Here is a 9,935-nt window from a genome sequence, read left to right as displayed (position 1 = left end):
CAGCAGGGCCCAAACTTCGGGAATTAAACCTTAACAAGCTTGCCTGTCTAGCTAACTCAACCAGCGAGTAGGCTTAGTTAAAATAACAGCTTTAGTGAGCAAGGCTCCGATGAAAAATGCAAGTTATGATGGCCATTCACACTCCAGACACATTTTTTTTTAACTCAACAACGACTCCTAAGTTCTTTCAAACTTCTCAGTAAGGAATTCAAATCTGAAAAAGTACGTTCAAGAATAGTTTTGAGATGTCATTCACCATCAGTTGGTTCTGAAAACTTGACTTGTAGAGTAACATACCATGCTGATGAGGTTACAGTGTCAAGTGTGAATGTGTGGAAGCTTGACTTGGAAAAAAGACAATGAATCGGCCATCAAGTCTACAACAAAAGCATGCCAGCTAACATTGGTACTCACCCCAACCTGCCTTTGCACTGTGCAATTCCAGCAGTCTTAAACATTGTTTTGCATTTCAAACTGTACAAGACGATGCATCTGAAACCTTGACCAAACTCCATGGCACAGTGCTCCATCGATAGTTGTTCTCAATATCGGACTACATGATACAGATTTTCTGGAAACTATCATGCTAGATCATTAAGATATTGTGCTTTTGTCACAAAAATGTGACATCAAAAAGGCATTCTATCTGCTGCCACAACTGCACAAAATATTTTTGTGTCCCACATACTTCATGCTCATTTTGCTATACCACTGTTATTTGTAGTTGGCATGTGAGCTATGGCAGGCTGTTCCCTATTGGTTGTTTTTATACGCGTGTTGCGTATATGTGTACTGCGAGATTTTAGAGCAAAATTTCTGACACTGCATGAGGAGACATGAGATGCCCAGTCCAACATTTCAGTAAAAAAAAAAAAAAAAGTCAATCATTCATATTTTGAAGCACTATAGACTTTTTATGGTCTGAAGCTATAGTGGAATGGTTTTCCAGGCTGGAGGAGGTATGAAGTGAAAACATGGACTCGATCATCTCCACGTGTGGACTCTGTGTCCAGCAGGGCCTCTCCAGGAGCCTGGATAGTGACCGATTTGTCCCCTCTGCTGTCCCTGCTCTTAGAGCGGTGCCTGTCTCTCCGATCCCTGAAACACCACCACACACGCATGCGCACACAGATGTATATAAACATTTATATACACAGTATACTCCAAGTTGGTACATAAAGCAACATAAAATGGATAATCGTTAAATAACGATACGGTGGTACCCTCAGTGTTTGCAGTAGTGTACATTCACATTTGTATGTTCTAGACAAAACATCAATGCCCACCCACATTTAGGCAAAAGGGAAGAATGTCGGGAAATGGCATACGCACCTGTGCTTGCGAGAGCTACGGGAATGGGAGGACTTGTAGGAGTAGCCCGAGTACTGTGACTCGTTGTCCATGTCTGGGGCCAGTGGGCGGGGTTTGTGGACCCCAGCTCCGCCTCCTGGAACATTTTGTTGCTATGCCCAGTTGAGTTTTGCGCTCTGAGATAGATTTAGAGGATAGAGCCAGCGGCAGCTGCAGCAGTTCAACCTTACTCCTGAGAGAATCTATTTTGAAGGCTGAAGAGGAGGAGGAGGACTAACCTGAGGGAGGAAGAGTAATAAGTATACCTTTAAAGCAAATACCATAATCCAGAGCAACACATCTCAGAGTGAACACGCTCCCTGTTAATCAAACCAAAGACTGGTGGTGTCAGCACAAAGCTCTATCTGCTCTTAAAGGTGAGCTACAAGTGCCCACAATTTCACTACAATCTGTTCTCATTCAGAATGAACAAGTGCATATAAAATCAGAGCAACACCATAATATGTAGAGATCTATAAAGATCTGTTTTTATATATTTCAATGAATCCATTAATGTCCCAGAACAGTGATAGTATAAAATTGAGTCACATTTTGAAAATGAACATCTTGAATACACACTGAAAATTGAAACAAAGGTTGTAGTCTTCATCTATTAATTGAACTGTGCAAGAATAATGAACAAACCAGAAAATAGCATTACACACCACTTCACCTTCAAGGTATTAAATGTTTTTCACCCTAAGGAAGCAATTTACAAAAACAGGCTCATCGTTCAACAACTTTGTGAATCGGTACTTTCACAATTCTCACACTCACCACAAGGTCTCATCACTCTCACACACACACACACACACACACACACACACACACACACACACACACACACACACACACACACACCAGCCATCTCCCATCATCTCCAGGGTTACCAAGCTTGGCTCTTACCAAAGGAATGAATAAGAGGGTACAGGAGCAGTGAACAGTGTGGGGGCTAGGTTTCTATGGTTACATGACCTTTAACCACACAACCCTATTTCTGGGGAGAGCAAAAATATGTCAGTGAGCTGTTCGTATGTTTACCTGGGTCTGTGTGTGTGGTCAGCTCTAAAATAACAGCAGCAACTGTCATTGAAGAAGCTGTTGTGTGTGCCTGAGTAGGTACTAAACACATTCTTAAGAATAGTGACTCTTAATCCAATTCCTTTAATGAAGAACCACAACTTTCCTCACTTTCTATTTCTAAATGTCTGTCCCCTTCTCTCTGATTGGCTGTATATGAAGGGAACGCAAGCTTTCCTGATTAGGAAGCCAAAAACACAGACCTCCTCTTTCTGCTGTGTCTGTGTGCATGCACTTCTTACTCACCCACTTGTCAGGGATTGTTTACAAAACTGGTAATACAGTCAAGGATACCATTTGTCGAGGGCAGACTCCCAACACATGCCACGCATCAATCTCAAATAGGGGCTCTTGGATTCTCTCACACACACACGCTTCTCACAGGAATTGTAAAAACAGTAGGCCTACGTTTGAACAGAATAGAATGGGACCATAACCCCATGCATTTTATAATAAAGGTTAGAATAAAAACTCATATATAAAAACATAACTCTCGAAGAAAATTAAGAGATCAGTCCCAATCAGTATCTCTGCATTTGGCAATGATTTCAATTCCACAGTCTGTTGAATTCCACCACATGTACAGCTCTTTGTATTTAATGAGATTCTGATTAGGTAATCAAAGCTTATTTAACAAGCAGTGTGAAAGACTGGTGGAGAACACCTGAAGATGCATGAACAAGCTGCAATCAAAATCTGAGATATTCCACCAAATACTGATTTCTTAACTAATCCTAAGTTAAAACATTAGTACCATGAATGTGTTTTCTTTGCATTATTCTGTGGTTTGGAAACAATGCATTTTTTTTTTTTGACCCATTGTCATTTTGTAGGTAGGTGTAAACCATCAACAGTGATCTCAAATTACTTGTCGCCAAGCGACGTAACCAGCTCAGCGGATCATTGTCTGCACAGGGTAAGGCCTAAATGCCTCAGAGTAACAGTGGACAAGAATTGCAGGGGAGGTACTCAGGGCGCCCCCAACACCCACGCAAAGACAGGCCGAGGCTTAGAGGCCTTCATTGAAAAGCTCGAATGCTGGGACTGGACCAAGTTTGGTACAGTAATCAAAATATCCATGAATCTAAGGCAGTTTACGCCGCACCTACATTTAAGAAAAGTTTAAGTTGGTGTTCGATTGTAAATACATAACCAGGACTATCTACATCCCAGCTTTTGCAACAACTTAAGTCGCTGCTTGACACACAGTATCGGTTCTCTCTCGCGTTTACTGGAGTTAGGCGAGCTAAGGATTAAATCGTAGCCAAACCCATTTTCCAATGAAGACTGCAATAAGGTATGGTGGAAACAGTTTGCGTCTACTGATACAAAGATTACTGCTGTAAGCATACATTAAAACATGCACTTCAAGCCACCAAAACAATAAACAAGTGAAATGAGTGGAAACATTAAGAATTATTTTATTGAAATCAAGTATTTGGGTTTAAGAAACAATTTGACGAGACTCCACACAAAGGAAATGAAAGAATACCCAGCAGGGTTCATCAATCCGGTTCCATTTTGTTTGCATGTCAGCACCGAGTTCACCGTATTCCAATAACCCTATCCACCAATACGCCAAGAACTATTAAATTACTGCAGGCTTAGAGCACAGCGACGCGGACAGGACAATGCGACGCTTAAAATGAGTTTTACTTGGCTCCAAAAGTTAAAAGGTGAAAAACACAAAGCGAAGACAGGCGTCGTTCCCTCAATTCGCTGTGAGGGGAAAAAAGACTACAAAAATTAGGCGACTTGCCTTTCTTTGCGAGGGGCTACATCCGAATGCTAAGGACCTTGCGGCACAAAGAAAATCCAAGCGCAGGGGTTTTCCAGACTGGAATAAAATGCACTTTTCAACATCCACGTCGTGAAATTTTGCAAAACACTGCCCAGTTCTATGGAAATAAAGAAAGTAATCCTTAAAGGCAATACGTTACATCTTAAGATCAGTGCAATGTAAAATCCATGATCCGTTCCCAACTCTTCCACTATGCGTTGGTTCAATGCCTTGAGCCCCGCTGCGTGTGTGAATACTATCATTCATCACCCAGACACTTGCGAATCAGAGCTATTCGGCTGGAAAACCATCCAAATGAAGAGCGTTAAGGATCATGGAGAGAGCATAAAACGTATGCTTTACTTTCCATTACGGCATGCATAATATTGTTTCACCTAAGCATATAATTTATCCTCACTCTTATACGCTTGAGCAGTTTTAACGCCACGTTTCTTTACACTCACTATTAGACAACAGGCGTACTCGTCGCACTTTCTTGTCTGTTCCTTTGGCCGTGCACCTTCCCTAAACCAAACAATTCCACTCCGTTTTCCCCTGTTTTGCCTGCGGGAACAGCTACTCATCTGTTATTCACAGAAACACATATTTCCGTCTCCTTCATTCAAACCGTGGCTACTACACCGACTACGCCCCATGCCAACACTTCTCCTCCCCCATGTTCCTTGTGTCGCCCCGCCGTCCCAAACTCCCGATCCCTTTCCTCAATATTCTACAGGTTATCACTCACCGAATATACAGCTTTCAATCGTTGTTCACCCTATTCTACCATACTACTTCAGATCATAGTTTAGGTCATTATTTAACCGCCTGCTTCAGCTTCATTTTTTTTTTTTTTTTGTAGATTTGATTCTTTATTGATCGTTGACCGACTGTTATCTGGGTTGCGGGCCACCTTCAATACAGCAGCGTTGTATTTAGAAAGCGATCCTAGAGAATTAGGACAGCTAACGTAAACTGCATGGCGCAAAAGATGGCCTGTAGTCCTTTGGGTTTTTCTCCGGGATCATTCTCTGATTGGGTATGGTAGGCTCTGAGTTTAATTATTTTTGCCTTAGATTCTGTTAATTCAAGGCTTCTTGTCTGAACCTTGTCTGATCCTCTTCATTGAGGAGAACATTGCAGCAATCCGCCGGTCCTTTTCCTCTGTTCCCATTCTTCCAGCCAGTGTTCATTCCTGTACATCCAACTCTCTGGCTTCTTTTTCCCCTCTCTGCTCAGAAAAACTCTTCAACTCCTGACTTCCAGCAATCCGACATGTCCGCTGGATCCCATTGCCTCCACTCTGTTCTAGACGATCTCAAGAGATCTGCATTCTGCATTCAGAACCACCAGGGTGGTACCAATCCTCAAGAATGCCACACTCAACAGCACCAACATAACCAGTTACAGACCAGTATCACTTCTCTCTTTCCTCTCAAAAGCCCTTGAACGAGAAGTTTACAATTCATTATCTGGTTTCCTCACACAGAAGTAGCTGCATGATCCCCATCAGTCTGGCTACAATCCAGCACATTCAACAGCCCTCATAGCAGTGACTGCGAATCTTTATGCTGCTAAAGCTGCCAAACTGTCTTCTGTCCTGATTCTTCTGGACCTTTCAGCAGCCTTTGACACAGTAAACCACAACATTCTCCTCTCTGTTCTCTCCAGCCTTGGTGTGACTGGCTCTGCATGGAAATGTTTTCAGTCCATTTAGGTAACATGGAAAGGATCCACTTCCAATCCATGTAGACTCTCCTCTGGTGTCCCCCAGGGCTCAGTATTAGGCCCTCTTCTCTTTGTATACCTGTTCTCTTGGTGATGTAATATCTTCTCATGGCTTTTCCTACCACTGCTATGCTGATGACACCCAATTATTTCTTTCTTTCCCACCCTCCGATACGCAGGTCTCCAGACTTATCTCAGCATGCTTGACTGACATTGTGTCATGGATGACAGCCACCACTTGAGGCTCAACCCCAGTAAAGCCAAGCTTATGTACATCGAGAACTCCCTGGTATCACTATCTGAAGCTGCTCGTAGCCTGGGCATAACTTTGGACAACCAGTTGTCATTCTCTACTCATATTTCAAATCTGACCTGGTCTTGCAGATTTCTCCTTTGTAGCATACGAAGGATTCGGCCCTTTCTTTCACAGGAAGCTGCCCAGGTAATTGTGCAGTCTTTTGTAATCTCAAAGCTAAACTACTGCAACTCGCTACTTGCTGGTCTTCCTCTAAGAGCCATCAGCCCTCTACAACTTGTCCATAATGCAGCTGCATCACTGGTCTTCAATCTTCCTAAATTCATATGTCACTCCACTGCTGCGCTCACTTCATTGGCAGTATGAAGTAACTGACCACATCAGATTTGAAATCTTGATGCTTGCATACAAAGCCAAAAATGGACCAGCCGCTCTATACATTTTGTCAATTGTCAAAGCCCGGTCCACATTCACCCCAAAATCCAATTAAACCAACGACCCTCAAAACAGTCCCAACACATGGGAGTGGGAAAGCCACACAGGATAGAGGGCCATTCTTCCTTCTCCCTTTCACAGGTTAGTTTATAAAAGGGAAATGTGATGGCATAATCTAGCATTAGGCTATTAGCATCCAGATGCAGCTAGATTAAGGTAGAACCTGGTCCTTAACACTGATCTTGGACAATTTCATTCTTTTTTGAACCATAACATTAGCCATTATACAACAATGGCCAAACTGGAGTCAGTGTAAAGGAACCACTTCTACCAACATCTTAACAGATCAAAGTATAAATCCTTTCATATGTGTCAAAAACCAACCCTGGCATCACTGAGCCATTTCAAGAGGTGAGGGACGAGCTTCACAGTATTTACACTACACAGAAGGTGCCCCTTCATAGGTAATGACATGATATCAGACAACAAATATGATCCTTTTTGTTCCCTGCAATGTTGACAGGAGTCAGTCCAGAACAGGGCTGCACAAATAAGTATACAGTAATGAGCAGTGAAGATGATGTCTTGCCACAACACAATGGCAATCCCAGTACGCCCTGCCATATCCATTGTGCGTAAAGAGAGGCCAAACCTTTATTTTCTATTCTGTAGAATGCTTAAAGAAATAAAATAAACTCCTTCCACACTCTTTATTCTTTGCTCTCGCATAGTGTTAATTTATAAAATAAAGGATACAACATAGACATATGATGATATTAATGCAAAATACTCTCTTGGAGCCCATGTGTCTTGCAGGGGTCCCAGTGAAAAAGAACATGAATTTGTTTAAGTCACCCATCCACACATTCCGTAAGGCGAAGAGAGCCACAATCTTGGGTCAAGTTGACATGGGCTGATTATGGGTCCTCGAGCAAAATGGCACCTGTTAGGTTGCCAGTTTGTCACTGATGACGTGAGTGAGTATTAACATACATGTATTGGGTAAAGTGCTTGGGGGGGGGGTCCCTTTAGTGGGCAGATTCATTTCCTCAGCCATACATTTTCAGTCTCATTTTAGTTCCATTTCTTCATCTTCATTGACTCTTTTTTTTTTAAACTGTCACCTCAGTTCCCTTGTTCCAACTTTAGCTTTACCTAATAAAAAAAAAACACCTCACATATCTGGACTTTCATTTGAATGCTTTTTATTCCAACTCGGGGCATGAGCTGAAGGTTCGTCTGTCCTGTCTCTCTTCTCAGTTGCAGACAATACAATATTTGCAGGTTTCTCCCAGGAGAAAGGCATGCTGGGATTCTAGTAAAGAGCTACACAGGATGTATGAAATGGCAGGAATGCCACACCCTTAGTATGTGTGTGTTCATGTTTCAAATGTGTAAGTAAAACTCTTTACAATGTCTCGTGTAATAAATCAAAATCCTGTAGAATGGATCTTGGGCTGAACTGGTTCTGTTGGCCCTTCTTCGTTACCTAAACAGGTTGGAAAGATGACCATACAATTGCCACAGTCTGCAGGGGTAGTACACCATAAGCAACATAATTACATCAACTCCAAAATCAATACTAAACATTATTCAAATAAATACATAAAATTCTTAAAGTTAAAATTGGGAATTGCTACAGGTTTGAAGGCCAGTTTTCAGTCTGGCAATAGCAAGACCCAAGATCTGCGGTGATGTTTTAATATTCAACTGTGTGCTCCATTTAAACTCAACCCCAAATTATTCTAGTGATTCCAGACTAGATCTTTTTGTTTGGTACAATCAAAAAGAATTGTGGTACAGCATTAAACAGGTTTAGCCCCAGTATTTATAAATGGCTTCTTTGACACACTTACCATCGCTCGACCCAAGATAAATAGATGGTGTCCTGATAATGGAGGAAGACCCATGGATGGTGTCATCTGAACTGACTGACAGGTGACTTTTTTCTCACCATTGTGAGCAGTCTACAGTGGTCTGCTTCAATCTCCTATGAAAATGAAAACAAGGAGTTAACCAGGATCTCACAAGTGCACAAAGCCATTCTTTTAAAACATAACATGAAAGTGCTAGCTAGCTGCAATGATAGTGTGTGTGTGTGTGTGTGTGTGTGTGTGTGTGTTTGAGAGAGCGTGAGTAATATATCCACTTTACCCTAAGCTGATGCAGGTTTTTCATCAGCCCCTTCATTGATTGAAAGATTCCATCCACATTTTTTATCATGCGCTGCCGTATGCTTGCTCGTGATTGGCAGGGCCTCGTTTCATGCCTCAGCATCTCCAGGTGTGACCGGCCTTTTGGTGACTGGCAAGGCATCTCCTGCCCTTCTTGCTGTGAGGACAATGATGTCACTTTCTGCTTCTGACTGGCAGCCTCTAAAGGATCCAAGGATCCAAGGATCAACAGTCTTAGTGTCCTGACTGGCAGAACACAAAGGGTGCAAAAAAGTTGGTAAATATCTGAGCCTGCTAAAATTCTATTTATAAAAACACCACCACCACCACCAGAAATATACTGTTTAACTATCATAGTGCAACAATGACTGTGTAACGGAGTGTAACAAATTCTTACCATCTTGAAGAGCAGCATCAGCCATTTTAGCTCGTCCTCCCACATAACCCTGCCCACCAGTATGCATGTAGGCTTCTGATTGGTCAGTTGGGATAGCTGTTGATCCTTGCTTGGTGGCTTCACTGCCTCCAGAGGCCGAGGAGATGGTCTTTTCTAACAGGTTCTTCCATCTGTGGAAACATCGCTAAAGCCATCAGGTCCCAATTTCTACAACAGCACAATGTTGTTAAAATCATCTGAACATAAATGGCCTGACACCATAAATGTTATCACAAAACAGACACAGCAGTGCTGACTGGTTGACCTTGATGAGAAGACGGTGGGTCAGAGAGAGACAAAAAAACAAACTCACGTGTTTTTCTCAGAGGAAGTCCCAGCCACAAGCTCGTATATCTGTCTCTCTGATGTACTGATCACATACAAGGCCTTGTTATCTGATAGAGAAGAGCAGGTTGTCAAACAATGTATTCAAACTAACCCACATGCAATTTCTAACTGGCTTCTTAATTTTTTAAAAATAAAATAAAGACATAGTTATTCCAGATCCATTCATCTATTCTGGCTATTCATAGCTGTAAGAATAACTACAAATATACCTGTAGCCACAGATCTGACAAGAGATGAATCCAAGCGAACAACGGGGCAAAAGGGGGTTTTGAGGTCCGTGTTCCTACCCCAAACCCCACCCAGTGAGCGCGCTGGACATCGCAAGATCAAACGGTCACCTGAACCCCT

This window comes from Electrophorus electricus, unplaced genomic scaffold, assembly GCF_041902795.1.
Source record: "Electrophorus electricus isolate QZ-2024a unplaced genomic scaffold, ASM4190279v1 Scaffold27, whole genome shotgun sequence".
In the NCBI taxonomy this organism is placed as follows: Eukaryota; Metazoa; Chordata; class Actinopteri; order Gymnotiformes; family Gymnotidae; genus Electrophorus; species Electrophorus electricus.
The sequence above is the reverse complement of the archived record's forward strand: the minus strand, read 5'-3'. Positions refer to the sequence as shown.